The sequence below is a fragment of the Rutidosis leptorrhynchoides genome, chromosome 11, assembly GCF_046630445.1.
Source record: "Rutidosis leptorrhynchoides isolate AG116_Rl617_1_P2 chromosome 11, CSIRO_AGI_Rlap_v1, whole genome shotgun sequence".
Lineage (NCBI taxonomy): Eukaryota > Viridiplantae > Streptophyta > Magnoliopsida > Asterales > Asteraceae > Rutidosis > Rutidosis leptorrhynchoides.
In genome coordinates this window covers 402,454,370-402,465,299 of record NC_092343.1, presented here as the reverse complement: position 1 = coordinate 402,465,299, position 10,930 = coordinate 402,454,370, and positions in this window count along the sequence as shown.

Here is a 10,930-nt window from a genome sequence, read left to right as displayed (position 1 = left end):
CACATAAGTGGCGGTCTCTGACAGAATCAAGGTTCTTTTCCTTTCTCTATACGTGTATTCATACCTGCACGTCCACATAAATTGTTATTACATGTACTTAATTATTGCTATCATTTCATTGAATGGTTCATTTATTTAAACACAAGTTTTGTTCATATTTGGACATTTGGTTAGATGTTCGTCAAAGTTTATTTAACTATTAAACACTTACCATTCATTATTTTGTGTATACATTTCATTATAACTTAAAGTGTGAGTATAAAATATTAAAACTGTTAATAAGCCTTTCACATAATGTTATCAAAAATTGTTTTCAACTACTGTGTCATGAGATCAAGGTTCTTAGAATCTCATATCTTGAGCAATAGGTATTCTGTTGTGCTGCGCCCCTGTTTGGTCCTCTGTTCTGAGTGCCATGAATTGTAATTTTGTTAGCCTTTTTGCAAGTTTATATTCATAAAAAGTGAAAATATTCTTCTAATGGAGGATTGGAAAGCAAAACTTTCTGATTTTAGACTTTCCTTGATAAGTTCAATAAATCAGGAAACAAACTATGTCATCGACCATGCTTGTGGTACAATGGGTTATGTAGACGCGTTGTATGTGAGTTCTGGTTTCTTAACAAAGGAATCTGATATATATTCTTTCGGTGTGGTTTTACTTGAGATCTTGTGTGGAAAATCTGTATTTAGAATATTTAGACATCCTGAAAGTAAAACCCCTATATTAAAACGCCTATATGAAGAAGGGACATTTGATGAGATGGTGTTTGGGGGTATAAAAGAACAAATTGTACCGAACTCACTTACTACATTTCAAACAATTGCCTATCAATGCTTAAATGAGAAGAGGGAAGAACGGCCAAAAGCATGTGAGGTGGTAGTACAACTTAAGAAAGCCCTCGATTTTCAAGTAAGTAACTTTTCATTTACTTATTACTACAGATGTCCCTTCTTGATTACAAAAATCATACTCCATAATTAGAAAAATCTAATTCGTTGGGCTTTCGATACAATAAGATAGAAAGCTCCAAGGGCGCCATATTCTTGGAGCTTAAACTAGTATCAATTAAAAAAATGAACCAAAGTTTGTAATTAATTTAACAAGTACTAAGAATGGTATTCTGAGTCAAAATTGTAAATTAAACAAGTTCATAAAATGTCGATAAAATTTAATATACATGCTTGAAGATATGATTTTTCGGTGTGTTTATATAGATGGATTATGAAATATGGGAGCCAAAATTGGCAAAAGACTACAAGGAAATAATTGAAATATCAAATTCACCAGAAATCTACTCTGATAAAAAGAAAGAAGATCTTTACAACATGTTCTCAAATGGAATCCTCCTTCAGCAAGGCAACATGGTAATTCATTCTTTCTTTCTCATTAACTATTTGTTTTCTGCATTCTCGGATATTGTAGTAGGAGATTTTGGTTGGTTCAGGTGAACATGTCTCTGATTATGAAAACCTCTAAGTCTAATACTTAGGTACTTTCATTCTGTATTTGATTTGTTTTGGTGTTGTACAACAGGTACTTTCATTCGATGGTCATGGAGAAAGAAACGAGTTGATATCTGCAGAAAAGTTTGAATACAGAAAACATTCTCCACATAAGTGGCGGTCTCTGACAGATTCAAGGTTCTTTTCCTTTCTCTATACGTGTATTCATACCTGCACGTCCACATAAATTGTTATTACATGTACTTAATTATTGCTATCATTTCATTGAATGGTTCATTTATTTAAACCCAAGTTTTGTTCATATTTGGACATTTGGTTAGATGTTCGTCAATGTTTATTTAACTATTAAACACTTACCATTCATTATTTTGTGTATACATTTCATTATAACTTAAAGTGTGAGTATAAAATATTAAAACTGTTAATAAGCCTTTCACACAATGTTATCAAAAATTGTTTTCAACTACTGTGTCATGAGATCAAGGTTCTTAGAATCTCATATCTTGAGCAATAGGTATTCTGTTGTGCTGCGCCCCTGTTTGGTCCTCTGTTCTGAGTGCCATGAATTGTAATTTTGTTAGCCTTTTTGCAAGTTTATATTCATAATGTGTTATGCTGTCCAATAACATATATCACTATAACATAACTATTTACTAATTACCAACACCAAAAGTTGGTAAGGGTTAAGCATAAAAGTACTCACCAAAAATAGAGAGATGTTATGAAGAAAAAATATCTTATTAGTTATTTTAAGGTTAATCGCTACAATAATATGTAATTGTTATTAAACTCATGTCCCTAATATAATTTAAGGAAATACTAAATTCAACAGTGGAAGTGTATATGGTAGAAAATAGGCTATGACTGAAATTTCATTGTCTAATAACACATGCAGGTTTATTAAAGTAGCAGAGATGTGGGATATTTCTAACTTGATGATCAAAATTGACACAAAACCTGAATTTCTATCACCGGATGTCGTTTATGGGGTCCATCTAGTCTTCAAATTTTGTGAATCAGGAGACATTCCAAGTAAACGTGTATATGTCAACCTCAAGTACAAAATGGGGGAGGAAACCTTACATGCATACTTCGCAACACAAAGAGACCACAAGTGGATGATGATTGAATTGTACCGATTCTTAAATCAGAAGGATAGTGCTAATGCTGAGTTTACGTTTCTAATAGAGAGTCTTTCCCCAATCTTGAATGATGATACTATATATCAATATATGTTGAAGGCATTGAGTTTCGAGCCCTTAGCAAAGCAAGTTTCCATATATTTTTCCATTTCAGATTCTTGAATTTGTAATTAGTTACGGAGGTTTATGCATGGTAATCACTTTAATGATCAAAATTACACTTCTAATTATAGCAAGGTATTTTTCTTATTAACAGGTGGAGCATGAAGAAATGGATAAGGTAAAAGAAGTCCATCAAGTCTTTAAATCTAATTTGCATCCGGAATACGTGCAACGAACACTGCAAACTGAAAATGAAAAGGTCAGCATTTCATTTTTTATCCGTCGGAGAACTTTAACATTGTCTTTCGTTCTATATATACTTCTATAGCAATATCTGTTAAAAAAATATTTTACAGTTATTCGCGCTTAGCGAAGTGAATGGAAAGAAGCATCTCATGCTTTCAGCAAAGGCGGTTTTCAATAGCTTTTCTGTTTTGAAGTTTTATGAGTCGAAACCATCAGTTGAATCCAGGTTTGCTTTCGAAATATGTTATCTTATTTCTTATGGATTATACAACGAATTGCCAAGGATGTGCCAACAAATGATTTGTAAAAGTTGTATTTCTCCTAGTTGTGATTTTTCACTTCTAATTACTTATATATGCAGATTTCATGAGGTAATTGAGTTGCTGCCACAACAAGTATTTTGTATCAATTGCGCGATTGAAAGTCAAAAGTTCTCAAGTGACACGGAATATGTTTGCTTCCTTGTGTTCAAGATTTCCAAAGAATCTCAAGGGATGCATTGTCCGGTCAAAGTACGAGATCTACTCAACCGAGAAAACAAAGAACCTGAAATTATTTATCTTATAACCCCAAACCCATGGAATATACATGATGATGTTACTAGGGTTCCAAAAGAAAGGGAAGATGGATGGATGGAGGTTCATGTGTCGAAATTTGACTTGAATCGTGAACTTGATCAAGATGATTGTCTTCCTGTGAATTTGAAATTTATAAGTTATGAAGGAACCATGCCCGGCCTTATTATCAGTGGACTCGAGTTTCGTCCAACTTAGGATATTTATACCAAAAATTTCTTGCTATCGTGTTCCTTAAATTCTATCTTTTGATCATTTGGCAAAAACCTCTCTGTGTAGCACATGTATAGTTACAAGTGAGTTACCTTTGGAAATGTTCTATGTTTCATGTCTTAATGTGGTTTATTTTCCGTCAATGATAAGCTTACATCGAGACAATATAAATGGAGGTGAAACTAAGTTAACTATCTAACGGACTCAGCAGATCAATAGTTAATGTGCTAACAATGGCAGATCAATAGTTAATGGGCTAACAATGGTCAAAAATAGATATGCTAACATACGCCCCATAGTTGGAGAGAAGAGAGGAACTTAAGGCCTTATCGTGACTAACACTATTCATCCTCTTAACTGCCACATCAGCGCCACATCAACACTTATATCCTATAACTAACTCATAAAATCCTATAACTAAACACTCCCTATAATAACTACCAATAACTAACAATGTACAAAAAATATAGCACAAAGTATAAACAATTTAAAGCATTGAGGGTCTCACATGCATATAACACTCTCGTCAAATCTATGGTGAATGCGGGTAACTAACGCGGATAACTAAACTGTGCCTATGGTTAGTTACGGGTAATGACGGGTAACTAGCGGTTAACTAGCGGATAACTAACTTTAAGGAGTGGTCTAACGCCAAACTTGATCGAAACTCATCAAATAATGCAATCAGCAAGATTATATTGGGGTTTGATTAACAATTATTGAGTTAGAATTATTCAATTACAAATAATGACTCCTAAGTTGGATCTTGAGACATAAGTTGGACCTAACTTTGTTAATTCTTATCGTTAATCCTTGATTGATTGATATAGTTTTATAGTGTTTTTTAAAGGATATTATTAATCAAGACCCCTTACTTTCGGCACCCATCATTCCTAGATTAAATATCATATCTGCTTACTTTCCCAACACCATTCAACAGTTGTATATACAGTTCAAAACCTCTAATCAACTTTTTTTTATTTTACAAAATATCATATTCTTTTTTAGGTATTTTATTTATTTTTATTTTTTAAAGGCAACTAGTCGGAATCGAATGCTCTCATTTGCCACACACACGCGCTCTCGGGAGAAAACCTGAATCACATTGCAGGTACCCGATCCTTAAACCATCCCGAGGGGCAGGCGGACTGGGTTTGAATCCTGAATGGAATACGTAGAGATGTGTTGGTTTTTGCTTCTACATACACATACCATAGCCTGGTATCTTTTCTATGCAACCATGTGAAGCTACATTTCATCTAATGGTGGTTGAGGTTATGCCAAGTAATTTTTTTTTTTTTTACGTTTAAATTGAAGTTTTTTTTTTTTTTTTTTTTTTTTTTTTTAATAATAGATCAATACTCCGTAAAAGGAGAATGATCAAATATTCGAGTGCTCTACTTTTTGCTTCTACATACACATACCATAGCCTGGTATCTTTTCTATGTAACCATGTGAAGCTACATTTCATCTAATGGTGGTTGAGGTTATGCCAAGTAATTTTTTTTTTTACGTTTAAATTGAAGTTTTTTTTTTTTTTTTTTTTAATAATAGATCAATATTCCGTAAAAGGAGAATGATCAAATATTCGAGTGCTCTACTTTTTTCTCCACGTTTCTCTTTATTGTTATTTTATTATTATTGGTTGTTGATTAACAATTATTGAGTTAGATTTTTATTATTCAAATAGAAATTATGACTCCTATTAGTTGGACCCAACTATGTTAATTGCTCCGTATTTAATTCTTGATTGATTGATTTATTGATAGATATTATTATAATATAATTTTTTAAAAGTACAATTATTATTATTAGGACCCCTAATTTCCGGCACCCTTCATTACTTTCCCACATTCAACACTTGCACATAAGGTTCAAAACATTTAATCAAAATCTTTTCTTGGATTTTGAAACTTGTATTCATTTCAATCGAAGTTAATTAGTGTGTGGAAATCAGAGGAGTTAGAGTTTTGAGTTACATTTAGTTAGAAGTATAAACATCATCATCATCATGTCTAATGTCTTTGCTCACTTACAAATCCCCCTTGAAGATGTAAAAAATGCCACCAACAACTTTGATGTTGAAAATTTAGTTGGACAAGGTGGATTTTTCAAAGTACACAAGGGAAAACTTTTTCATCGTGGTCAAATGATCGATATCGCTGCACGGAAGTTAAAATATGAGCAAGGTGACAGAGAGTTTTGGATCGATATCGCTGCACGTAATTTACGATGACCAACTGAGTAAAAAAAATACATGAGTGGCAAATGTGAAATATGATATGAATGTTAAGGACCATCCGTGTAATTTTCTCTTATTATTTTATAAAAAATTATAATTGATTGGTTGAGACATGAGTTGACCCAACTTTATACATCACCAACAACCCCTCTTTCCTGCACCCTTATTTTATATTTCAAAATTGACAATCAACCCATCTTCTCCGTATTACCAGATCAAGATACCTGCTAACTTCCCAACACAACACCGTTCATACAACACTTGCAGATATTCACAAACTATTCTTCCTTTCTAAAACTTATATTCACGAACTATTCTTCCTTTCTAAAACTTATATTCACGAACGAAATAAAAACATCATGTCTTTACACAAAGACTTTGCTCACTTACAAATCCCCCTTGAAGATGTAAGAAACGCCACCAACAACTTTGCTGATGAAAATTTAATTGGACAAGCTACATTATTCAAAGTATACAAGGGAAAACTTTTTCATCATGGCCAATTAATCGATATCGTTGCACGGAAGTTACATCGAGAGTACGAGAAAGGAAACAAATGGTTTTGGACAGATATATTAAATGTTTCTAGTCTCAAACATAAAAACCTGGTAAATTTTATTGGGTTTTGTGATGAGAATAATGAGAATATTATACTCCGTAGTAAACAAGTACGAGGCCAAGAGAAGTCTTGACAGGTACTTAAATGACCCAATTGCCCTTAAGTGGACCCAAAGATTGCAAATTTGTGTTGGTGTTGCGCGTGCAGTCAGTTATATCCATTATGACGAGGCACGTGATTTTAGCCTAGTACACTGCAACATCAAGAGCGCAAAGATTTTACTAGATGACAGCTGGCAACCCAAGTTATCTGGTTTTGAGATTTCCTTGAAAAGCTCAAAAGCTCAAAGGCACCGGCTTCTCTTTGCTCGTCCATGGGGCACGAAAGGGTATGTTGATCCAAAATATATAATGTCTAGTAGTGTGAGTCACAAGTCAGATGTGTACTCCCTCGGTGTAGTATTATTTGAAGTCTTAAGTGGTAGAAGAGCTTATATGAATGAGGATGGGTTAGGATTCCTAGTTGACTTGGCCAAAACTCATTATGAAGTCGGAACACTGGATGATATGATTGATCCGGGTCTACGTAAACAGATGGACCCAGAATCATATAAAATCTTCTCAGAAACAGCTTACTGCTGTTTAAAGGACCAACGAGCACAACGCCCACATATAGATCAAATTCTCATGGCACTTGAGAATGCGTTGAAACTTCAGTTGAAACGAGAAAGTGATGTAAGCTCACCTTCTTTTGTCTGTTTTGTTTTCTCTAACCGATGTAACAATAAACTTACCTTTCATTATTATTGTTTATCGTAAAGGAACAGTCAACAACAACAACCGCAACAGTTGATGTTGAAGTTGAAGGAAGAGATCACTGGAAGGTAGTAAATTCGTTTGAATTTAAATATTGTAATTTTCTGTAACGACCCGTAACCGACACCCGAAAAAAGACCAACTTTTTTTTTATCAAAGCTGACAAGATGCGGCATATCTCCAAAACGATAAATTTTTGTTTATGTCCTGAGGTTGGGATGCGGCACATATCAAAGGAATGTGGCGCATCCTTTGTGTGCTACCCATCATTGACCATTTGAACCACATTGACCGATTTCCAACAACCCAAACTAACACCATTGATCATAAACCCATGCACAATCTATTTTAAGCATCAACCTTGTACAAAATACAATCCAACAAGATGCGACATCTACGGAATACATCCACGATTGGTTGAACCAAGACAAAAGACATGCATCAATCTTGGCACATAATGACGTACGTCACGCTATGACTGGTCACGTGCACCGCATGGCGTATCACTTGCCTTGTTATGTTGGATCATTTACTATTTCCAGCTAAAAGGCTAAGTAGCAAAGTGTCTTCCAGTCCAGTTGAGTCAACGCTATGCCTTTGGTAGCGTAGCATCACCTAGACAGTTGACTTATTATGGCTGAGCTGGAGCAAGTCCGAAATAATAGGCATACATGGAGGACGTGGAGTAGGTTGTAGGCACGATTAGAAGGTTCTAGAGGTAGTTATTGATGGATGGTTATATAAGTAGTGGTTATTGAAGTTAACCCGCCAGTTATCCATCTATAAATAATAACCCCAATTGTCATTTGGAGGTTAATCAACACAACTTTACTCTAATCTTCTCTTCACACTTACTTTACTCTTGGAGGCTCGACAAAAGACAAACACCACAACACCCCCAATCCAATCATTGTAACCAGAGGAACCCCTTCCGAAGGTTAGTTTACTTTTCATTTACTTGCCCTCAAACCGAACTTTTTTGGCTTTATCATTTGGCGCCATCCGTGGGACCCAAAGTTTTATCTACTCAAGCAAGATGAAAGGAGGTCCAACTATAACTCCAATCTCAAGCTCCGCTGAAGAGCCTTACGACCGTTAAGGCCTAACGTAGAGAGAAGTTATGAAACCCCCATAGGAAACATTCATGGCACGAGGCTGAACTTTGAAGATGGTACTTTTTCTGAACCCAATGTCTCTGAAGCAGACGATCCCGATGCAACTATGGGACCCCTTTGAAACCCATTACCGGAAGAGAAGCGATCTACTTCTTGAAGCAAGGAGGTTTTGTCTTAACTTCGTTACTCGCTGAAAGTGCTGAAAAGCATACTGGAGCGTCAAGCAGTGTTGTAAATCTCCCGAGATCTCCGCCGAGATCTCATTTTTAGAAGGCAACCGAGACGAGATGTTCATCTCCCGAGATTTCTCGGTCAACGGGGTCAAACTTAGTCAAAGCCACGTTTTCTCTGATTTTCTTATTAATTTGTAAGATTTTCTTGTAAGATACGTAATTTCTAAGATTTCTCGCTCACTTCTCGAATATTTTTTGTAAAATCTCGTAAAAACGTATATAGATATACATATATTTATGTTTTTATGTATATTTTTATTAAAAAAACTATAAAGTCAACGTAAGTCAACGTCCGAGATGTCCCCGAGATTATTTCGAGATGCCGAGATCTCCCTTAAAAAGTCCAAACGAGATCTCCCCGAGATTTAAATTCTTCAACCTTGGCGTCAAGCAGTAGACTGGAGCGTCACACACTGCTTGGAGCGTCACACATTACTTCGATACTCGACCCGCGTGACATCTGAATTTGAGACTACAAATAAGAGTAAGGAGATAAGAGTAAGAATGAAGCACGTAAGGAACTCATCGAAACTCTGATCATGGGCACTCCACCTTGATGAGCGCACAAATCGAACAGTCAGGCGTAGCAGATGGAATGTTGAACAATTGGTACGCCATGATTGGTGGGAACAAGGTAAAGAAGCCAATTGAACATTCTGCAACGTCGGAGAAATTCATCAGGGAAATAGCTACCCACTCACTCCATCTGTCTCCTTATGCTGCGCATGTATGACGGAAGTACCGATCCAGAAAACTCTATGCAACAATTTGAACACGCTGTGAAAACTCAACATTGGGACAATGCCACGACATGCCACATGTCTTCTAGACAACTGCAAGCCGTTGCGCGTGAGTGGTTCACGAAGTTACCGGCCTAGAGTATTTATAATTTCGCTGATTTAAGGACAAAGTTCATCCAACGCTTCCAAAACTTCAAGCGTACTGAAGGGACACACCTCGACGCGCATGGAATCAAACAGAGACCACGTGAGTCGTTGTCCAACTTCACCACCAGATTAACATCCAAATGCCAAAAAATACTTGATCACCCCGAGTCGCAACAGATCTCTGCGTTTAAAATGGGGATATGTCATGTCAAAAAATATCCATGAGGAGGAAGTTACCCAAAACTTTTGTGGACGTTGTCAGAATGGTAAGATATTCTATACGATTCGAGAAGTTTGCAGATGCCGCTATTGCTGAGCACAAGTCTGGCGAAAATGTTGATAATGATGACAAGGGAAATAACGGTAATCAACAGTCGAGAGGACGTTTTAAGGGTAACAGAGGAGGCAGCAGCCGGGGACGTTCAGACAACTTGATAGGCGCAACAACTATTGCCTATATGACAATGACATGTACGACACGAAAATGTTCTCGGCGGAGGAAGAATCTTTGATCAAATCTCTGTCAAAAACGCCCAAGGAAATATCGGCAACGGAAGAAGTTTCCAAGAGCTTTCTGCCACCCAGGCCCATGCCGCCATGCTTTGCAGTGGATGAAAGTCACTATTGCATCTTCCACGAGGACAAAGGACATGACGCTGAAAACTACCGGGAATTAAAAAACGTAATAATCGAACGTCTGAAGTTAGGCGAATTTGATCACTTGAAACCGTCAAATAAAGGAGGATCTGCAACGCGAAAATTCTCTTGGGAGAAAAACAAGGAAAATGAGCTGGAGAAACACATCCACATGATACAAATGTGGCGCTCAGGTCAAATTAAGAAATCTGAAGTGTTAGAGGAACACGAATGTCCTCCGATCACGTTCCCAGTATTTTGGAAAATTTGCCCAACCGATTTTCCATTAACAATTACAGCCACTATTGGGCGTTGCCGCATTTCCATAATCTACATCGACATAGGTAGCGCAATCGATGATTTGTACGAATATTGCTTCTTGCATTTGCCCCAAGATGTTAGGGACAAGCTAAAACCGCCGCACCATCCCGTAGCAGGTTTCAAAGGTGAGACAACTTGGCCACTTGGCCACTTGGCCGCGTAAGTATAGATGTCATGTTAGGTGACGAGGGAAGATGCCGTACTATAGCATTGAAATTAGTAGTGGTTAGAAGTCAACACAAGTATAACGTTATCTTGGGAAGGACAGTGTTGCAAGATTTTGGGGGCATACCGTCAATGGTTCATGGGATGATGAAATTCCCTTGCCATCAGGCGTGGCGACTCTATTTTCTGATCACACTCCAATCTGTGCTCAAA